Raw genomic sequence first — 21,609 nt, 5'->3', positions numbered from 1 at the left:
ATGGGAAATCCCAAGCGCATTTGCATCAGGAAAAGATTTTTACCAGCTCTCTGAGATAGAGGAAGGAAACTCGAAGCGGGGGAAGTGAAGCAGCGGAGAGAAAACTCTCCAGTCTTAGATTACTTGCTGACCTCAAAAGCAAAAGGGCTGGCTCAGCCTTAGCTGGGTCTGTCTGTGAGCTCATTCTAGTTCATTTAACAAAAGTGACGTTTTCCGTTTGAATGGTATCGCCTTGATTTGGGCACAAATTTCAGAAATCATGGATAAAATCGTAGACTACAATTTGTTTTGTCCTCGCTAAAAACTTGACGGAATAGACCAAGTACATTTCTCCTTTCACCGAAGGGGAATTGTTGCATATTTAAATGAAGAAGCTTTGTTCTGGGGGCTGTGTAACTAACTACCTGGGGGGGGAGACCCAAGGCTGGGACCTGGTCTTTCCATTGGTCTTTTAGTCTTCTACTCACACCACAGGCATTTCCTTGTAAGAATTCCCCTTTCTTTGGGTAACAGATGAATTGTCTGTAAATGCCCGAGTTCCGAAAAGAGTATTAAAAGAACTCTTGATTTTATGTGTAATGATTGGGTTGGTAGGACATCCCCAGTAGCTTTGTTTCTCATGGGGGGTTATTTGGATGAGAGAGAGACCTGTTGCATTTCTGTGCTGCAGCTTTAAAACATGAACCTCATGAAGGTCTCTCGTCCTTATTTTGAGATACTTATGTTACCGGCTTCAGTTTCGAATGTATCCATCTTCGCTTGAGTCTTAGCTTGAGTTCAACTCGGTTTCCATCCGTTAGAGGTCTGGAGTGGGGTTGCAGGCGAAATCTGATAGGTACGTACACACCTAAGGAGTTAAAAGTTTAAGGGAGAAAGAAATGTTTATTTTTTTACCCCGCAACAAAGGTATTTTGGGTACGTAGCATGTTGTCTTACCAGCTGCTGCCTCCTTTGGTGTTAGCGGATTCGTGGCTGTACTCTTTTCTGTGATTAATGGAAACTGGGGTAGGGGAGGGCGGATCCATCACTTTGTCTAAGAATACCGAGTTTACGTAATTGAGCCGGTAATTGACAGCGGACGGTTCAGCAGCAAGACTCCAGCTTCTCCTAGGAAATGGAAACACGGTGCAAGGATACAGCCTGGGTTTACGTTAGTCAACAAGTTTTCGGAGTGACGCACGGGAAGCCTAAACTATACGGAGTGCTGTGAGATTGAATTGCTAGATTAAGAATCATGTTACACGGTCTAAATCAGTAGTAGCAGGACTGGCTGAGCCAAGTCACTCTCTGTACCTCAGTTTCTCCACCCATGTTGGAAGGGCAGTGCTATGTGCCAGAACCTTCATGGGCCTTAGCTTATCACCCTTTCCCTGCTGACCTTTTCGGTGGGTTTCGTCTGTCTTTTGCAGAGGTGAGGAAATGAAAGCATGGTCGGGAGTGGGGGTGAGTAGTTGTCTGGGAGGTTCCAGAGCTAGTTATTAGCAGAGTGAGGACACAGACTTAGATCTGGGCGCTCCCCAGCTACTCAGCTTGCTGGCCTCTTGGCCACTGCCTTGAGGCCGCCTTTCAGTACTTCCCACTATGCCCACTTTACACACTCCCTACCCTTTTATGGTGTCTGTGTTTTGAGCTTATGGGGGAGGAGGAGCTCGAAAACACAGTTGCTGGACTTCGCTGACTTGGGCAGTTCCGTCGAGTGGTCACTGAATTTGATACCTTTAGTGGATCTGATGATGTGGGTGATTTATATAACTCGATGGTTTATTGGCATCTTCCCGTCCTACCTAGGAAGTAGTCCTTCCTGTCCTACCTAGGAAGGTGGGTTTGGGACGTGGAATTTGGAGATGGTGCTGAAGGTAGTTTAGTAAACAGGTAGGGGTTGGAGAGAGAGGACATGAAGGCAGGAATTCACAGGGGTAAGACTTAGCTGAGCAGGCGGTCAGTTGATGAATGAATTAACAGTTAATCAGTTAATGAATCAATGAATCAGTTAATGGCAATAGAGAGCAGGAAGCAAGGGGCTTGTAGCCCCAGCGGAGGCCCCAGGCCAGGGAGATGGGGCCAAGTCCAGGGAAAGGCAGACCAGCCAGACTGTTGTGGTCAGTTGGCAGACTGGGCCCTTTCAACCTGAACCTGAGCGACTGCATCTGGAACAGAGCAGGAGGAGGACTCGGCGGAGGGATGAAGGGAGGCCACTCAGTCAGCCTAGGATGGAAACAGGGAGGCATTTTTAAGCCACGACAGACTCACCTAAATATTGTTACACCAGACCTCTGGCTGGTCTTGCTGTTTCTAATTTCTATCTCAGGACTCCGACCCCACTGAAAAATCAAGCAAAGTCCCCATTATCTAGCTCTGTAGGGAAATGTTCTCTGAGCATTTTTTTTTTTTTAAACCAGAGTTTAGTCCTCCGAGCCCTGAGGCCTAGCACAACCCTGTTTTCCATGAGAGTCTTTCCCACAGGCACTATCTTTTATTCTTTTCATCTCAATGGAGTCTAACTTTTTTCTTAGGAAGCACGACCTCATGCTTGTCTGCGGTGCACGAGAGCCCATGCCAGGTTGTGAAGGTGCGGGACTTTTCTGTTCCCAGCCATGGTGGATGACTCCTGGGTCTCCCCACGGCTTTCCTGGGACCTGGCCACAGTCCGTGTCACCATCCTGGCCCCACTTACCAGTTGCCACCGCTGCCAGCCAAGGCTCTTCTCATTTGCTATTGTGTTTTTCTTCTGCCTTTCTCTTCAGCCATATCTTTGCTCTGGGTCCCTGTGGTTTACTTCTTTAGCCCGTCCCCAGGTAACGAGAAGCCTCCTTCCTTCTGGCCGGCCAACAGACTGTTCGCGGGCCGGATGTCCTCTTGGTGGTTTGTCCCCTCTTGGCTACCTCCAGCCTTGCTCAGAGCGTTTGTTTTCATTGCTGACATGGAGGCACTTTCTTTCCTTTTGTGCCTCTCGTTTCTCCTGTCATCGGGGTTTGTGGCTTTTCCACCTGGGGAGGTTGCCAAAAGAAAGTGGCCCTTGACAACAGAGGTGTCATGGGTGTTGCAGGGGTGTTGCTGGTGATCGGTGATTGGCAAGTGGTCCATGCCAAAGTTTAGGGCAGGGACCGGCACTCCCGGCTTACAGGCTCTGAAAGGGACATGGCCAGTCCTTTGGTGACAGTGGTGAAAAGTCATAAAGGAGCCTGTTTTCCTCCTCCTAACATGATCAGGAACATGGATTGTGGAGTCAGGCTGCCTGAGTTCAAATCCTGGCTCTTCCCTTATTAGCTGTGTAGCCTTAGGCAAGTTACTTAACATCTTCATTTCTTTAATCTGTAAAATGGGTACTATACTTGATATATCATAATATTATACATCACAATTTATGATACGTTATATTTCATGTGTTACAATATATAACATAAAAAACAATGTTACATTGTATTACATGGATACTCCAGTATTCTATTTATAGATATGATTATTATAAAATTATAATATGATATATTATAATGTAGATCTGCTGATATTACATTATATTGTAGTGCAGAACATGTAGAGATTATGTTATATTACTATATGTATTATGTTATTATATATTATTATAATATATAGCTTACATATTTGAATTTGTTTTCTACAACAAGCTATTATATAATAACATATGCCCGAACACTATCCATAACTTTGTATATATAATACACATAACTTTGCATATCTATATACATGACTTTACATATGTACATATATCTATAACTTTAGAAGTGTATCATATATAGTACATAAACCATACATATACAGTGATTATATGTAAAGGCTTTAGAACATAGCTGGTATACAGCAAGGAGTTGCTATATCAGAGTTTGCATTATTAATTCTTTGTTTTTGTAGAGGTGTTTTTTGAGGGGGGGATACATTTTTGTTTTCAGCTTAAAAGCAAAGCTGACTGTTATTCCTCAAACTCCTCTGAGTGGTTGATTATCATTTCTATCCTTCTTTTAAGGATGCAGTATTTCTTAGTGTGTCTGGGTGGCTCAGTTGGTTTAGTGTCTGCCTTTGGCTCACGTCATGATCCCAGGGTCCTGGGATGGAGCCCCACATTGGGCTCTCTGCTCAGCATGGAGTCTTCTTCTCCCTCTCCCAGCTGCTCCCCCTGCTTGTGCTCACTCTCTCTTTCTGTGTCAAATAAATAAATAAATAAATCTTTAAAAAACCCCACTTTTCTCTATTTTTTTAAAAAAAGGATGCATATACCAAGCGTGTAAAGCGTGGTTTAAATCTTAAGCACAGTGAGAAGCTGGCGTGAGTCCTGGTCTGAAGCAGTAGCATTTGGGAACGTTGGTCTCCATGCTGCCTGGTCAGGAGGTCACCAGTCAGTCCCCCTGGGCCATCTCCTTGGACCTTCTTGTTTCCAGGGCTTTTCTGCCCCATTCGGTGACTACTGGGTTTGGGATGAGGTCTTGGAGGTCATGCTCTGGTCCAGCCTTTATCCATGCTTTGTCTCTTCACAACATTCTGGAAGCAGAGAACCAGGGATCAAACCCGAGTTGAAGTTTGGGGGTAATAAAATACTTTTTTCTGGAGAGTCTTTCTTTTAAGAGCTGTATTTGATGATGAAGTTGAACTAGGAAGTGAGGCTAGTTTTTAGTTTACTCAAAAAACACATTTTGTGAGCATCTCATATACCAAAAAAATAGAAATAAGGCCCTACGCTCAGAGGAGTTATAGTCTAGACAGTACAGTTTTGTAAACACACACACATATATGTAAACTCACAAATATAATGGGAACACTATGGTAGGGAAGTATTTTTGGTACTTGTGGACACAAAAGCAAGAGGGTTCTATTTAACCTTTGGGTGAAATGGAAGAGGGAGGGGTGAACCTTGTAAGTGTTTATGGAAGAGATTTTATTTGAGCTGAATCCAGAACATTGAGTAGGTTTGCATGAGTCAGAGAGAAAGGAAGCATATTCTAGACAGAGAAAACACCATGAGTAAGGGCACAGAACCTCAGAGCATCCTGGTGGTCTGAGAATTGGAAGAATTTGTCATGGCTGAGATGAAGTATGAGTGAAGGAGAACAAAGAGAATTCACAATAGTGAGTGGCCAGGCGTTATCAGTGGCATGCCGGAGCTGGCCCCTGTCTGGTTCGTGGGAGCCATTTATTAAATAGCCAGTCATTTTGTAAGCAGGTCGTTAAAATGGCGGTAGCTTTAACTGGACAGTGGTGGAAACATTTACACCATGGAAATGAGCAAATACTACATATCAGGGCTCCTCCTGCAAAGGGCTGTTTTACCGTACTCTCCTGACAGAGATGCTCTTGTATGCCACTCTGATAATTATTTTTTTTTTTGCAAGGAGGATTTTATTTATTTGAGGGAGGGAGAGGAGCAGAGGGAGAGGGAGAAGCAGGCTTCCGACTGAGCGCAGAGTCTGACGCAGGGTTCAGTCTCTCGATTTTAAGACCAAGACCTGAGCCAAAACCAAGAATCAGAGCCACCCAGGTGCCCTGTGATTATTCTTCCGAGGGTCCCTTGGTGTAGGTGATGAGGAGCCGGTGAAGGATGGCGGGCAGGAAAGCAACATGATCAGATTTGTAATTGAGAAAGATAACCCTGTGTCTTCGGTCCTATCCCTCCGGAAACAGACTGAGAGAGGGACCTTTGTACACAGGAGGTGTACTGGGGAATGTTCTTGGTGCCAGCATTCGAAGGCAGGCAGAAGAGAACGGGACTGGGCAGAAGGCACAGTTGAATAATGAAGCAGGTGTAAGGTCCATCCCACAGGGATGCTTTGGAGCTGGAAAGGCTCATCAGCATGGGGGTGGGGGTGTCCGGATAGAGGATGTCCCTGTGGAGGGGTCTACAACCATGGTGAAGTGACTGTTCCAGAGGGCATGCCTCACTCCTGAAGGTGATTCGGTGGCGGATATGTGAGCTCTGGCGGGAGATGGGAGGGGGTCAAGAAGACCCGGTGGGAGGGTGTTAAAGCAGTCCAGGTTAAAGATGATGAAGGCATAAACTAAGGAGGTAGCCATAGGGATGGGCTGAAGTGTGGGAACCTGGGGTGTGTGGGGCTAGTTCTCCTCCTTCAGTAAATGGTTCTCAACGAAATGCCAAGGCTGCCTGCCCCCCAGGGGACATTTGGCTGTGTCTGGAAATGTTTTTGTTGTCCTGACTGGGAGGGATTGTGTGTCTGTGTGGATGCTACTGGCATCTAGTGGGTAGAGGTCAGAACATCCTACACAGCACAGGGCGGCCCTCCATAACAGAGAATCAGCAGCCCCCACACATCGGTAGTGGCAAGGTTGATAGGATATTAACAAGAAAGGAGTGATACTGGGAGTAAGGGACAGGACATGGGAGCGGTCTTCTTTCTCTGCGCCTTCCCTGGGTGTCTGGGCTATCGAGCCTCTAATTCAGTACCAGATTGCTGAAGTGGAGATAGTAGTTTACTGACAATACTTTACAAAGAGAAGAAATTTGATTTTACAAGCAAATGCCTATCATCGAGTCCCTCAAGCCGTGCTTGTCTCCTATGGCAATTTTAACTCCTGGGAGCAATACATTCTCTTGTCTTTCCCTTTCCTCTTCCTTCCAAAAGGTGAAAGTAAACTAGAGCTTCCTTCTGTCCTGAAAAATATAGAAGTATAAGAAAGCACATAATAAGGGGACTCTTAGAATCACCCTCTGGTTTTTGATACCGGTAGTAAAAGTTGTGCAAAACAATGGTAGAACTGCAGGGAACTATGAAAACGCATTGCTTAGGTTTTAGCAAAGTGATTAAAACAAAGGAAGAACATTAAATTTAATGAGGCAAAACCGAGAAGTCTATTAGGGAGGTTCGATTTCTTCTTAACATGAGCACATTCAATTACAGTGCATTGGCGAGAGCTTTGGTGCTCCTTTATTATTGTTGTTGATGTTAGTGTTATCGTTGTTACTATTATGGCTGAAAGCTGGTTAGTGCACAGGGCCACCGCCATCCAGGGGCTCTGAGACATCCTGGTGGGAGCTGAAGACAGGACTCCAAAGAGGTTGGGTGGGGCAGAGTGACTACTGGAGGCATGGCAGGTGCCCCTCAGTGGACCCCAGCAGGCAGAGCAGTGGTGCTGGCGGGAGCAGAAGCACAGAGCTGTGGCGTGGGCATTATTAGCAGGAGAAGCCTAAAAGAGAGATACACTTATGGCTGGTACAGGGTACCAGCTGATGGACTGCAGCCGTGGCAGAAAACTTTTTTGAAAAGGGGCAGATACTAGGTTTATTTGGCCCGATGGCCTCCTGCACCCCTCTGTAGTGCGAAAGCAGATAGATGATATGGAAATCAAGGAATGTGCTGTAGCCAATAAAACTTTATTTACCAAAACGGGTGGCAGGCCAAAGTAGGCCAATGGGCCATAATCCCTGACTCTGGACTACTGTCTTGAGGAGCCTGGTACTCTTAAAAGAAAGATTTTTTAAAAAAAGATTTTATTTATTTATTTGACAGAGATCACAAGCAGGCAGAGAGAGGGGGAGGGGAAGCAGGCTCCCTGCTGAGCAGAGAGCCCGATGTGGGGCTAGATCCCAGGACCCTGGGATCATGACCTGAGCCGAAAGCAGAGGCTTTAACCCACTGAGCCACCCAGGCGTCCCAGAAAGATTTTTGGTATGCTGTTTAAGGAAGGTGTGGATGTGGAGGCAAAGGTACAACAAAGATTTAGGACCAAGGGGCTAAACACATTCCTTTTCTTTCCTTAATTTCAGTCTTACTCATGGCCATCCCTCTCCTTTCTTTAAATAATTATATATAACTATATCTTTATATTTAATACTTATGTACATATAATTTTATATTTAATAATTTATTATTAGTTTTTCATACAGAAATTCTTTATAACAGTTGATTACATAATAATTTGGTTTATAATAATTGATTTTCTGTTTTTTTTGGGGAAATGTTAGATCGTGGGAGGAAACTGCTCTTCTTAGCTCTCTGTAAATGACATTTTCGTGATTTTTTTTTTTCTCTCGGGTGTAGCTCTTTCATTAAGTTTTCTTTTCTTTTTTTTTTTAAGATTTTATTTATTTATTTGACAGAGAGATCACAAGTAGGCAGAGAGGCAGGCAGAGAGAGAGGGGGAAGCAGGCTCCCTGCTGAGCAGAGAGCCTGATGCGGGGTTTGGTCCCAGGACCCTGAGATCATGAACTGAGCCGAAGGCAGAGGCTTTAACCCACTGAGCCACCCAGATGCCCCCCATTACATTTTCTTCTCTATTACCATTGACCATGGGCTATGTGATTCTCAACCTTGATCACCTGGGGGTGATCCTAATATACAGTGCCCAGGTTGCATTTGGAAAAATTCATCAGAACTCTAGGGATAGGGCCAGGTTTTTTAAAGCTCCCTGGGGACCCAGATGTTCAGGCAAGGTTAAGAACCATTGCCTTGGATTTAAAGAGGGGAAACATTGCCCTTTAGATGCAGAGAGAAATTTAACCTGTGTAGGGGTAACCATTTCTGACCTGCATGTTTTAACTGTGAAAATTGGATTCTTCAGATTTTAAGGGCTTATTCAGGCCAACCTACTAGTGACACAGTAGAACCTTCTTTGTTATGGTAGGGTACCGGCAGTCAAAGAAGTATCAGGAAGCTAATGTGACTTGGCTGATGGGTCTATTTTTGGCCAGAAGCATTTTCTCCATCAGCGAGTGTGGTGACAGCCTTTGAACATGGTGAGAGATTCCAAGTTTCAGTGATTAAGTCATTATCCACCAAAGCCAATCTTGACCAGAGTAAATGGTGAGGATATATGTTCTGTGTCCAGAGGTAATAACTTTCTAACATCGTCATGGGTGCCTGCATATCTGATGGTGTTTCTTAAAGAGAACCTAATCGATTAAGTGAGAGCTGACTTCTGTTTAATGTTGGGAGACATAGGGCAATTCAAAAGGAACTTTTGAGGAACTTTCATAAAGATATGGCAAAAATAGTTTGAAAATATAGGTATGGGGATATGTGAGTAGTGACATTTTTGAGGGATCTGACAGCCTTTTTTCCCACAGCAATCATGTTTTTGTTTTCGTTTTACATTTGGCCAATGGAAGATTCTAACCTTGTGACCCTGGAATGGCTCAAGAATTTAACGTTGAAGGCTGGATTTCAAGGATTTAGTGCTTTCTTTCCGAAGTGAGAGTTCAAGAGTCATGGTTTTTGAGCGGAGATTAGGGAGTAGTCGACAATGTTCTGAAGAGTTTTCCCTCAGTAGCAAAGTGTCTGGTGACTACTGTAGCTTCTCAGGCTCCGTTGTCATGGAGTTGTGAGACTTGCTTCATTTATTGAAGCTGATGGGAAGAGATGAGGAGCAAGTAACGGAATGCCCAATGATCTATTCCCCCTCTATGAAGAGACGACAAATGCACCATCCCAGGGTTGGTTGAGTCCATCATTTCACCATGCTCTGGCTTTGGGAGGTGGCCCTGTGAGTGCTGATTTCCTTGACTTTTTCTTTCTGGTCACAGGATGGCTATCATGAGGGAACATGACCACATCAAAAGGCAGGAAGAGAAGGGGCATTTCTCCCCTGGGTCCTATTATTATTATATTAATCAGGAAGGAAAAGCTTTCCAGTAGCTCCCAGCGGACTTCCTTTCAGATTTCAAACCTGGAGCCAAAAGCTGTTACTTGTTCACCCTCAAACCCAGACGGGCAAAAGAGGTTACCGTGGTTAGCAGAGACCAGGGATTAGCAAACTTTTTCCATAAAGAGTCTTGACTATGGGTACTTGTCCCACCCTTTGTGATCCCCGTAGGGTGTTTGTTTCCTATGCTTCTCTTCTTTTCCTTAACTCCGTGAAAACCTGAAAATCTGTTGTTAGATCTAGGGGTGTTCGCCAAGCCATGGACCCTGGCATCAACTAATTGGTTGTGTTTCATCTCCTGAGGCTGGTGGAGGGGTCTACCATCCCTACCCACACTGCCACCCACTTTTTGAACTAAACTGTGATTTGGTTAGCAAACTGGGTGGGCAGCCAACTCTAAATTCCATATCTGGCCCATTTATATGAATTTCAAAGTAATTTGGCAATGGGCGATTTGATGAAGAAAAATTGGGTTATGAGTTCTCGGGACTTCAGCAGAACTTTAATTGGAATGGGGTTCTTCTCATTATGGTAGTCAGGGTAACCTAGGTAACAGATAATCCCCAAATCTCAGTGGCTTCACACAAGAAAAATGTGATTCCTTGTTCAGAGTACATGTCTCAAGTGAATTGGCAGGGAACCCTGCTCCACTCAGCAATGTGGGGACCACAAGGAGGCTCCCTCATCGAGTAGTTGCACCATCTTGAACACACAGCCTTCTCAGTTTCCAAGAAGACCAGGGAAAGAAGGAGACTAGAGAATAGCTCTTGAACTTCCTATGCCTCATCCTGAAAGTGACCTATTGCACTGACCAGAACTGATCACATGGGTCAACCCAGCTGGAAGGAAGGCTGGGGAACATGGGGGAGCAAACAGAATATTGGTTGAGGGTTCTTATCCCTTCCAGAGCCCCACTGCTTTCTTCATTTTCTTCCAGAAGAAGAGACTTCATGAAGTTGTACGATAACATTATAACACCAGTAGTTGCTAGTCCTTTTTCTATCTCATCTTAAACTCTAGTTTATCCCATCATTCCCCCCGTCCCCGCTTCTTTTTACATTTACCTTTTTCTTTTCTCCCACACCTTTTCCTTTCCTTACGCCATTTAGAATCTTGTCAGTAGTGTCTAAAAGAGTACGTAAATCAGAAAATGATAGATGTGGAAATGTGTATCATAATTGGATTACTGTATTATAGGATTTATTATCGCAATGTCAAAAGGACTTTCTTTTGCTCTTTGAATTTGCCTCTTGCCCAGTGAGTGTCAACTGGGAGCATGTGGCTTCCCAGAGTACATTAGGCAATGTCTAAGGACATTTTTTTGGTTGTCACCGTGCGGTGGGGTTGCTGCTAGGATCTAGCAGGTAGAAGTCAGGTTTGCTACCAAACATTACACAAAGCACAGGACAACCCCTGACTACAGATAGTAATTAGGCCCCAATGTCAGTTGTGCTGATATAGAAAATGTTGCCCCCTTCTTTTAATTAGCTCTTCAAGTCCTCATAGTCTTGGGCAGCCTTCCATTTTTACGTGACTTATTTCAATTTTTGTGGACTATAGCCAGGTAAAAATGGAACCTCCAAAAGTGTAGGTAGCTACTTGACTCTTCAACAGACTTTTGTGATGATTAGGTAGACTTCCTCAAGGTTCAAGCAGAATCTCTGAATGCAAGTTTTACCTGTTTTTCCTTTGTCCTTCTGAAGCTTTCTTCATCTGTGGCGTCCTAGATGATTTCACATTGATTACCCAAGCTGCCATTGTCAAAGTATCATTTTTAAGTTGTTAAAAATTGTGTCTTATACAGATATATAGTGAACATATATCCAATATTTTTGTAATTTGTGAATGAGGCTAGCAAAGCTGGTTCATAGGAGAAATCAAGAGACTGGAGATTTATAGATGCTGGGGCAAGAACATTGTTAAAATGGTGCTAGTTCAGATCTTAAATTGGTTACTGTACTTGAGGGTTATGATAAACCATTGGAGTTATTAGGTATATATCTATGATATAGATATAAATGAAAATAGCAGGTCAAACAGTTAGTGTTCTGGAATAATGGTTCCCACAGGTAAGCATGCATTAGAATCATCTAGAGGGCTTGTTGAAACCATTGCTGGCCCCAGCCTCAGTTTCACATTCTGTGATGCTCGGTGATGGGGAGATCCTGGCAGCTCTAACAAGGTCTCAGGTGATGCTGCGGAACCTGGTGGTTCAGATAACACACTTCGGAGAGCCATTGCTCTAATAGGTCATTGAAAGGTGTGCAGTTGACCTTCCGCCTTATTTTAAGTGTTAGATGTTTTTCCTCAACACCCATGGAAGAAATTCTATAATCGAGAAAAGAGAGAGAGAGAGGAAATGGAAGGTGGTTAGGATAAGTTGTCCTGGGAGGACAAAGTAATTGCAAATCTCAGTGACTTAATAAATAGTGCTATTTTCACTCATTTTATATCCTGTAAAGTTGGGTGAAGCTCAGACTATCGTCCTTCAACAATGCCATCCAGAACATGGGGGTTTTGAAGTTGTCCAATGCAGATGGGAGAGCCAAAGACTCTAACATGGGCTTTTCACTAACTCCTAGACCAGACTGGCACCTGTCACATCTATGTGTATCCCATTGGCCAGAACTAATTGGCCCCCAAAGGAGGCTAGGAAATGGGGGAAAACTCATGCATTTTTAGAGAGCATTTGCTGTCTCTACTGTGTGTTTTGTAAATACAAGTATGTATAAACGTGTACTTATGGATTGAAGGACTCAAAGCATCTTAATGATGGTAATGTTCCTCTTACTAAAATTATATTTGGAGGTGTATGTTTCGCACTCAAGATTTTAGATTTCTAGAAGAGCAGTTAAGGGATAGTGTCACCACAGAAAATTATGAGGTTGAAGTAGGGAAGATTCTAATGTTTGAAATTGCTGGTAATGCTAAAAAATTATGTTTTGAGATGAGTAGCAATGAATTGCATGGACAAATGTTTGTAGCCCCAAGTGAGATACACGTAAAGAGAGAGAACCCTTAATTATCTTAGTATGACGGTAGACTCTTTGATCTTGGGATGCAGCAAGCTATAGGTTTGGAGTTTGCAGAATGGTGTTCTAACTCTTGCCCTGCCTCAGATTCCCCTTTGGGAATGTTAAACGGTTGTGCTCACCAAACATTCACTTAAAGATTACAATATGCCATATTCAAGCTGAGAAGGATGGTGGGATTCTTAAAGGTTTTTGTTTTTGACTAGCTGTTAGCCTCCTGAGTCACTCAGCTGCTTGATTGTCAGTTTACTTATCTGTAAATTGGGTCTCCTAGGAGACCCTCCTAGGAATACTATGAAAGTTAAATGAATATTTATACAATGTACCTAAAAATTCCCACCCTAATGGTTCCTTTGTTCTTCTTTCCCTTATACTTGTTAACATAAGTTAGAAAAGCTATTAATTTTTAAAAAAGATTTTATTTATTTATTTATTTGACAGAGAGAGATCACAAGTAGGCAGAGGGGCAGGCAGAGAGAGAGGGGGAAGCAGGCTTCCTGCTGAGCAGAGAGCCTGATGCAGGGGCTCTATTCCAGGACCCTGAGATCATGACCTGAGCCGAACGCAGAGGCTTAACCCACTGAGCCACCCAGGTGCCCCTAGAAAAGCTATTATTGAGATCTTTGTTAGTTGTAGGATGACCAACCCTACGGATTTGCCTGGGACTGAATGGGTTCCTGGGATCCTGGAATTCCAGTTTTAAGACCTGTAATGTCCAGGGCAAACAGGAATGAGTTAGTCACCCTGTTTAGTGGACCTTCTTGGACCTGCCTCTGGTGTGGCCTAGGGGAATGCCTATACTGTAGATCTTTTTTCTTTCTTTCTTTTTTTTTTTTAAAGATTTTATTTATTTATCTGACAGACAGAGATCACAAGTAGGCAGAGAGGCAGGCAGAGAGAGAGAGGAAGGTAAGCAGGCTCTCTGCAGAGCAGAGAGCCCGATGTGGGGCTCGATCCCAGCACCCTGGGATCATGACCTGAGCCGAAGGCAGAGGTTTTAACCCACTGAGCCACCCAGGTGCCCCTGTAGATCTTTTTATGGGGGAAAATACTCCCTGGGTTTCAAGATGTCTCTTCTGTTCTTTCATAGGGAAGCAGGTTGGTTAGGGATGGCTAAGGATTTGTGTTGAGTCTTATTATTTTAGAGTAAAGCAACCTTCTGTCTTAGAGCTTTAAAACCATTGATTCTAGACATTGACTTGGATTAACTTTCTCCGTTGTCATAATCCAATCTCTACGCTCATTATAGTTTGGTCAGCTGTGCACTGCACATCTAGGACTTTGCTAAGGCAAAGGTGGTAATTTGAGAGTGAGGAGTTGCTATCCGTGTTTATAGAGATGGGCTTGGTTGGACCAATGGTTTTCTCAGTGAGATCGAGGAGTCTCAGGTGATATCTTACTGACACTATTTTTCCCCATGGTTCCTTACCGCTAAATCCTGCTATTTCTACTAGAGATGTCTCCCCTGGCTGGCTTTCTCTCTTCATCTTAGCTCACTGCTTTGTTTTGGGCATTTCTTACACTACCTGCCCGTGTATTTTACCATCAGTCTCTTCAAATTTATCTCCTACACTCCTGCTCAGTCTCTTCCTACAAAACATCTACCATCGTTCTCCTGCTTCAAGATGGCCCCTGTAGCTCCCTTAGGCACCATGATAAAAGCCAGCTTCTTAGCTTGGAAGCCCTGCCTGACCCACTTTATGAGCCACCCACAGGGAGCCCTTTCGCAATCCACACCCCTGCACATGCTGCTCCCATCCTCCTTTTACAACAGCCTCCTTTTCCTTTCCCCACCTGGACCTGACACACCTGTCCCTTTGGACCCTGTTCAAGTGCTCTCTTCCTTGAGAGAGACCTTAGTACCTTTCTATAATGATGGCTGCTTCTGTTGAAGGACACAGCTTGATTGTAGGTGGAAGACATGATTATGACTCCCTGCTCTGCCTCTGATTCCCTTGGTGCACCAACAACAAACATGGAAGGAAGGGCTTCCATTGCTAAGCACTGTCATGGTGTCTTCCCTGTCTTTTCCAATGCCCATTGACCTGTTTATCCCCCACGTTGAGTTGTATTTATCTGTAAGTTGTCCGTGTTTCGTCCACAGGAGGTGTTAGGCTTGAATGAATGAAGGATCCCAGTTCAGGGTTTTCATAGGAGACCCCCTCCTTTTTAAAGTGTGTCCTTTGCTGGGGCCTTGCTATTCCAAGCAGGGTCCCTGCACCTGCACAACAGGAGCCTGGCATCATCCAGGAGCTTGTTAGAAATGGCAGGATCTTCAATCTCACCCCAGATCTACTGCATCAGAATCTGTATTCTACCAATGTCCCCGAAGATTGGTAGGCACCATCAAGTTTGAAGTGTTCTGCCATAGGCTGGGGTCACATTATGGCCCTGTTACTATTTATAATGCATTCACCTTCAATGCAGGGGGTTCTTCTAAAAAAAACGAGAACTCCCTTCTTCCTTCCGTCCCTCACTGCCTCCTTCCTAAAATGCACATTCCTAGGACCTGCCCTAGACCTATTGAATCAGAATTCGAGGCAGGTAGGGTCACTGCCTTTGAAACAAATACCCCAGGAGATTTATATCATCCTGAAGTCTGAGCACCACATCCCAGGGAATTTCTTAACTGTTTCGTTGTCTCTGATTTCCCTCAAAACTTGGACTTAAGAGATGGGTCCTCACAATCAGTGTGAACGCTGTTGTGGTTTGATGCCTCTGGTCGTTGCCAGTTTCCCTGTTGCAGTTAACAGCGCTGTTGTTCCCCTGGTGGTCCCCGATTTCCCCCTGGCTTGCATCCCATTGTTGGAATAGCCCCTTACCTTGCATTAAGAAAGGCACAGTGTCTCTGAGTTTACTTTTCTTGTCATTGCCCCACTTCTCTGCGTGTGTCACTCCTTTCAAGCTCATAGTGTATTGCCAAGGCCTTGGTTTTCTCCATTGTCCCCGTGCCCACTCATCTCTCGCCGTCTGGCTTCTCACTGTGCTTCGGCACCAAAGATCTTCTCGCAAAAGTCACCAGGGACTTTATTTTCATATTCACTGATCTTTTTGAGCGCCTTAAAGAAAATCTCTTAGAGGTCAGCAATCTTGTAAAAAAAAAAAAAATCACATCTTATGGTTTTAACCTGTGTTGCTGGTGTGCAGAGTTGGGCACGAATGTCAGTGTCTCAGCCAGGGACAAGTTGGAGCTTTCTCTCTCTTTACTTGCCAACCCCCAGGGTAGGGAAGGAGACAGTCGCTGAAGGTTTTTATACTTAAAAACATGTTTTACAAATTCAAGTGTACTTAAAAAAAAGAAATAAATAAAAACATATATATATATATATATATATATATATATATATATATATATATATATTTAGCTTCGAACTAGTGATTTTAATTCCCAATTCATTACATGACCAAATTTCTTTAGATAAATCATGGCTACTCTTATTCTTATGTTGCTTATCATTCCATTCTATAGTTGCTTTTGGCTACAATCTTCCCTTGTTTTATAGAGCGCACCCATGCTCCAAGTAGCTAAATAAGCCATCATCTTCTCTTCAAGAACCTGTAAACTTAATCTTTAAACATTCAGTGGAAGGGGAAGTCCTCAAAAGGAAATCGAGTAAGAATGCACTGTGCTGGACATTCTTCTAAAAACAAACAAAAAAGGGCACAGAAACCTTTCTCCCTCCCCCCTCTCTCCTTTCCTCTTTCCCTTCTTTCTTTCCTTCTCTTTCCCCCCCGGATCTAGCAAACATGATCCAGGCAATACTTGAGGCTCTGGGGATAGAAGAATAAGACAGAGATGGACCCTTGCCTTTGTGATGCTAACAGTTTAGCGTGGGGGCAGTCCCTCTTGTCCTTCAAGAAATGCAGCAATTGGTTAAACATACAGGGAAGGCGAGAGAGGGTACAGCTGCTGGGGAGGGAAGGAGGAAGGTGGGGTGGGGGGAGTAGGCGGAGACTCATTAGAGGAGGGATCTCATTGGTGCTGGATCTTGAAAGGGGAGCAGGTGCGTCCCCTTGGAGCTCTTGCAGCACTGGGAGGGCTGAGGCAGAGGTTTTCAAGCTGCAGCCCCACATGGGCACCAGGAGATCACCAGGCATCCTGAGAGGGTATAGACAGAGGAGGCTGGGGAGGTAGGGGGAGCAAGCAAAGGGAGCACCCGTCTGGATTTTAATGTGGGCAGTGGGCATCCGTGACAGCAAAGAGGACCATGGGTTGGAAAAGTGCAGTCCCGAAAGATGGGGTGTCATTAGGGAAGAGAGCGCAAGGTCTAACTGACATGCAACAGACGGAGATGTTCTGTATGTAGAAGTCACCGGAGCCGTAGAACCCTTGGCAGAACTGCAGGTGAGAGGCACAGGGAGAACATGGGCTAAACATAGAATCTCAGGTCAAGTTCACCCTTGATGGGGAGGGTGGAGAAGGAGGAGGAAGACCTGTGTGGTGCACTTTCAAAACCCTTCCCAAGGAGTCATAAGAAAAGTCCTTTTCATAGGGATAGACCTCTTGTGTCCCTCATTTCTTCTCTTCCTGGAGTCATTCAGAATGAATCTGCACCCCTTCCAATGCGACGGCTCTTGCAAGGACTGGGACGGCGCTCTCCTGATTCCATCATCTTTTTTTCCAGGGGTGACACATCCCCCTTGTCCCCGCTAGTCCCTAAGCGACAGGGTTTCCACGCCGCCGCTTACCTGCACTGTCAGCCTGGCTGACAGCACAGGGTCACCAGGGAACGGAACGAGGGAAAGGACCTCCTCGTGTCTTCATACCTTCCTCCTTCCGCAGACTGTCCTTCCTTCCAGACTCTGCGTGAGCTGTTGGGTCAATGAGCCCGAGGGTGGGAAGAGACAGCTCTGGGATCGCTGAATAGTCTCGCTTTGTCCGGAGGCGTGTTTTTCTGGCTCTTTCTGCTGCTTAACAGGGTGGTTTTTGTTCTGGGGAGAGCTGGTTTGGGAGAGCAGGCTGTGGAGGAAGCTGTTGGGTCCCCCCCCTTCCCTCTGGGGCTATCTCCGAGGCCCCCCCGGGGACTGGAGGCAGCATCCCCAAGGCGCCTCTGCCCAGCGGAGGTCATCCGAGGCCTCTGTGTCCTTGTCCCGAGTCTAACTCAGATAGCGAGGGGAAGAGCAACCGAAGCCAAGCTCTCACCAGCTTCATAGTCGTCAGGAAGGAGCCCAGGCCGGCCAGATTCCATTTTAATCAGTGATCACACATGACAAAAAAGGAAAAAAAAAAGAAAAAAAAAAAGAAAAAAAAAAAAAAGAAAACAAAGCAGCTGTATACCTACCACTTTTCATAACTTTGCCTGCACCGCTGGCAGTCGGATTGCTTTTCTTTTGCAGAAAACACGATGTCAGGCTGGGTCAGGATGGATATGCAGAAGTTTTGAAAGGAGGCGATATGGAAAGGGAGGTGAAATTAGTAAGGTTTGCAGTTCACATTGGGGATGAATCCCACCCCTTCGGGGATTGTAATGTGCAAAACCTAAGGCTGACATTTCCCTCTCGGGCCTTCCTGCCGTCCCTGACACGCAGGGACACATTGCAGAATCCCTTCCAGACGGGCTTTCAGGACTTACCGAGAGGGGACCACCGGCAAGAGGTCGTGGGGGCCTCCGCCGGCCAGGAGCACATTAGCATCTCCGCCGTGGGAGCGTGGACTCTGGTCAGCTGACGGGGGTGGCAAGCACATTCCAGCAGGGAAGGGAGGCTTGGCCGAGCTTTATGGGTTCCAGAACACGCAGTTCTTCCATAAAATGACAGGAGAACACAGTGTGCTACTGAGCGCTGCTGGATTTCTGTGGAAGCATCTACTTCTCCCCCTGAAGGTCAGGACAAAGGTGGTTTCTTCGAGTGAATTTGAGACCAGCAGTCTGAAGCACTTTAGGTTTGAGTCCCATTTCTGCCCCATATTATTTTTATGGCCTTGGTTAAGGTTTCTTAACTACTCTGAACTACAGTTTCATCTTCTTTGTGTCTGTATGCTGTGGGGAGTTTTGCCCTGTGTATGTAGCCTACATGTTCATGTCCCGATTTCTGAGCCTATTGGGAACCATGCTGAACCACAAATAGATGCAATTTTAAGGTGTGTGGGATTCCCTTTAAAGAAGGAGGGCTGGGGGGTATAGATGAAGCACGACTGGCCAAGAATTGGTCGTTGTTTAGGAAGGGTGATAGGTACATAGGGGTCCCTTATATTATTCTCTAATTATAATAAAAGGCAAAAAAAAAAAGTTTTCTTAATTACCCATCTCAGATCTCTCCCACACATGTATGAAGCTTCCTTGTGACATCTGCTTCCTGTTATGGTGGTTAATGAGCTAGTATATAGCTCCGTAGTTAGAGACCAGGCATCCTGATTTGTCCAGGGCACTCTTGGAATCCTCCTTTGTCCCCTCTCCATCTGGTTTAGCATTTATCCCGGATTTTTATTTTTATTATTATTATTTTTTAAACAAAGTATTGTTATCTCATAGTTGCATTAAAACTAGCCAGGATGGGTTTTATAGACCACTGCCGTTTAATGCTGGCTTCTGCTATGGTCTCTATTAGTGTGGGAGGCATCAATGCAGCAGGCAGAATTTTACGTTAGTGCCCGGACTCATCCAAAAGATGCCCGCAGCGACTTCTCTCTCTTTTCCGTGCTTGTCATGGAAGGCTTGCTTACTGATAAATCCAAGTGCTCAGCATTGGCTAGCTCCTTCCTGTCTTAGGTGGCGGGAGACCTTGAGATCACTGTGGCCCTCACTGTGTTCTCTGAGGGCTACAGGGCTCAGAAACCAACTTAAAGGATATGAACACGTGACAGGAAAAATAATTCTGCTTATGTCATTTTATAATGTTTATTTTGCTTTAACGCACATATGTATATATGTGTGTGCGTATGGGTATGCGTGTGTATTTAGAAAGAATCTCATTTTGAAAACAGCTTTCCATATGTTTGGGTTGTATTAAGTTTGCCACTGTAATGAAACCAATCTGTTAATCAGCCAATAAATATATATATTTTTTAAGATTTTATTTATTTGAGGGTGCCTGGGTGGCTCAGTGGGTTAAAGCCGCTGCCTTCGGCTCAGGTCATGATCCCGGAGTCCTGGGATCGAGTCCCGCATCGGGCTCTCTGCTCAGCGGGGAGCCTGCTTCCTCCTCTCTCTCTGCCTGCCTCTCTGCCTACTTGTGATCTGAGGCAGGCAGAGAGAGAGGAGGAAGCAGGCTCCCCGCTGAGCAGAGAGCCCGATGCGGGACTCGATCCCAGGACTCCGGGATCATGACCTGAGCCGAAGGCAGCGGCTTTAACCCACTGAGCCACCCAGGCACCCCCAGTCAATAAATATTTAAAATGTTGTGTAATTTTTATTATTTTTCCTACCACCTTTCCCTCACGAAAGTATCCCTGTTTAAATGGTAAGGTATGCATGCACCTTACCTAATAGCGGACGCTGAAGGTAGACTTTTGGCTCCATTTCTCAACTCGGGGGCATGTGAATTATTTCCCCTTAGGTCTGTTTCCTCATTCGTAAAATGGAGACGATAAGGGTTGATTACAGAATTTTCATGAGGATACATCAGTTATTACCTGTCTTTTAACATAATATTTTCCCTGTTTTAAACATGGACTACTTAACGCTGTGTTTATTTGGTTCCTTCTTATCTTCTTTACTAGATTATATGCCCATTTAGGAGAGGAAAGGGTTTCTTTATTTTTAAAGACCTCCCCAAGGCATGATAACATAATAAGTCCTTGATAATATTTGTTGATTGACTGAATACATGGATGAATGATAGGCATCTGTTTTACACGCCTGCAGCCAGCTGGTGTGGTTCGAGTTGCAATCTGTGTGTATGAAATTGAGCAATGTCCCGACAGGAATTCCAGATTCATTGAGTCTTTGTTGGGACCCCAGTTGGGCTAATAGAACTGACCACCTCAAACCCAAAGTCTTAAACAACATGATGTTTCTGTGTTCTGTAAATCTGAAAGTGACAGCCTGCCCACTCACTTCCCTGACCTGGTCATCTTACTGGACCCCATTCTGTTCTTCTGGTTGGTGCTTTCCTTGAACCTTGGTATTACTCAGTCAACTCTGCTCACAGTTGCCTACCTGCCAGGGATAAAGGGATCTCGGTCAGGCCAAGAAAATGGGGTTCAGTAAAGGAAGAGTTATCATACAGGATGAACATATATAGGAAGAGACTAGAAAATATTAGAATCTGTGTTTTACTACATCTCAGGGAGAAATCCTGAGCTGGTGTTGGATCTAATATCTAAAAATATCCGATTGGTCTGCTCTGCAGACATCACAGCCACTTGGTGCTTTGGGGTTGACGTGTGTTAGGAAATGGGCCATCTGTCGCCAGGAAGGTTTAAGATGGTCAAGGGGGAAGAGGTGGGAGGAAAGGAGGTTGTATGGAGCTCTGAAACACCATTGTGGTGAGTTTCCTTTCATTGTGTATGGGTTGGTTCTTCTAGAGGAAGGCTCTGGACTGAGTCCCTTTCCATTTTCACTTCTGCTAGGGTGACCACTAAACAGTGGCTTTTGACTTGGACTTTTTTTTTTTTAAAAGATTTTATTTATTTATTTGACAGAGAGAAATCACAAGTAGGCAGAGAGGCAGGCAGAGAGAGAGGAGGAAGCAGGCTCCCTGCTGAGCAGAAAGCCTGATGCGGGGCTCGAACCCAGGACCTGGGATCATGACCTGAGCCGAAGGCAGCGGCTTAACCCACTGAGCCACCCAGGCACCCCTGACTTGGACTTTTTGATAAAACAACTAGGAACACCCTGAAAATACTACACTATCAAAATGTCGCTACATACATTTCTGTGTATAACAATAAGTCTCAAATCTTGGTTGCCTGTCCAGTCCTTTCCCTGAAGCTTTAGATTTAAAATGCCCCTTGTTTGCTGAATTCCCTTACTGGGATGGTCCCTCAACCTCACTCTATTCCAAACCAAGCCCATCCTTTCCAGTTTTCTCAAAT

At 44.8% G+C, this 21,609-nt stretch overlaps 1 protein-coding gene and 1 long non-coding RNA gene across 5 annotated transcripts in view; one reads left to right on the top strand and one right to left on the bottom strand.

The window, feature by feature from the left end:
• The window catches only part of MAP2K6 (mitogen-activated protein kinase kinase 6), a 118,579-nt gene that overhangs the window by 25,128 nt on the left and 71,842 nt on the right, over window positions 1–21,609 (top strand). Inside the window, exon 1 of one of the 4 annotated variants that reach the window (XM_047707140.1) lies at window positions 759–835. The exons of the other annotated variants lie outside the window; for them this stretch is intronic. The gene's annotated coding sequence lies outside the window, so the exon portion shown is untranslated. Of the gene's footprint in view, window positions 1–758; window positions 836–21,609 lie in introns of those variants that run through there. 4 annotated transcript variants of the gene reach the window in all.
• Window positions 29–2,314, bottom strand: LOC125087144 (uncharacterized). The gene is made up of 3 exons (XR_007123370.1): window positions 2,251–2,314; window positions 937–1,107; window positions 29–847 (listed from the first exon to the last, which is right to left on the bottom strand). It is a non-coding gene; the product is annotated as an uncharacterized LOC125087144 (long non-coding RNA).

This window comes from Lutra lutra, chromosome 16, assembly GCF_902655055.1.
Source record: "Lutra lutra chromosome 16, mLutLut1.2, whole genome shotgun sequence".
Classification (NCBI taxonomy): Eukaryota; Metazoa; Chordata; class Mammalia; order Carnivora; family Mustelidae; genus Lutra; species Lutra lutra.
The sequence above is the reverse complement of the archived record's forward strand: the minus strand, read 5'-3'. Positions and strand labels throughout refer to the sequence as shown.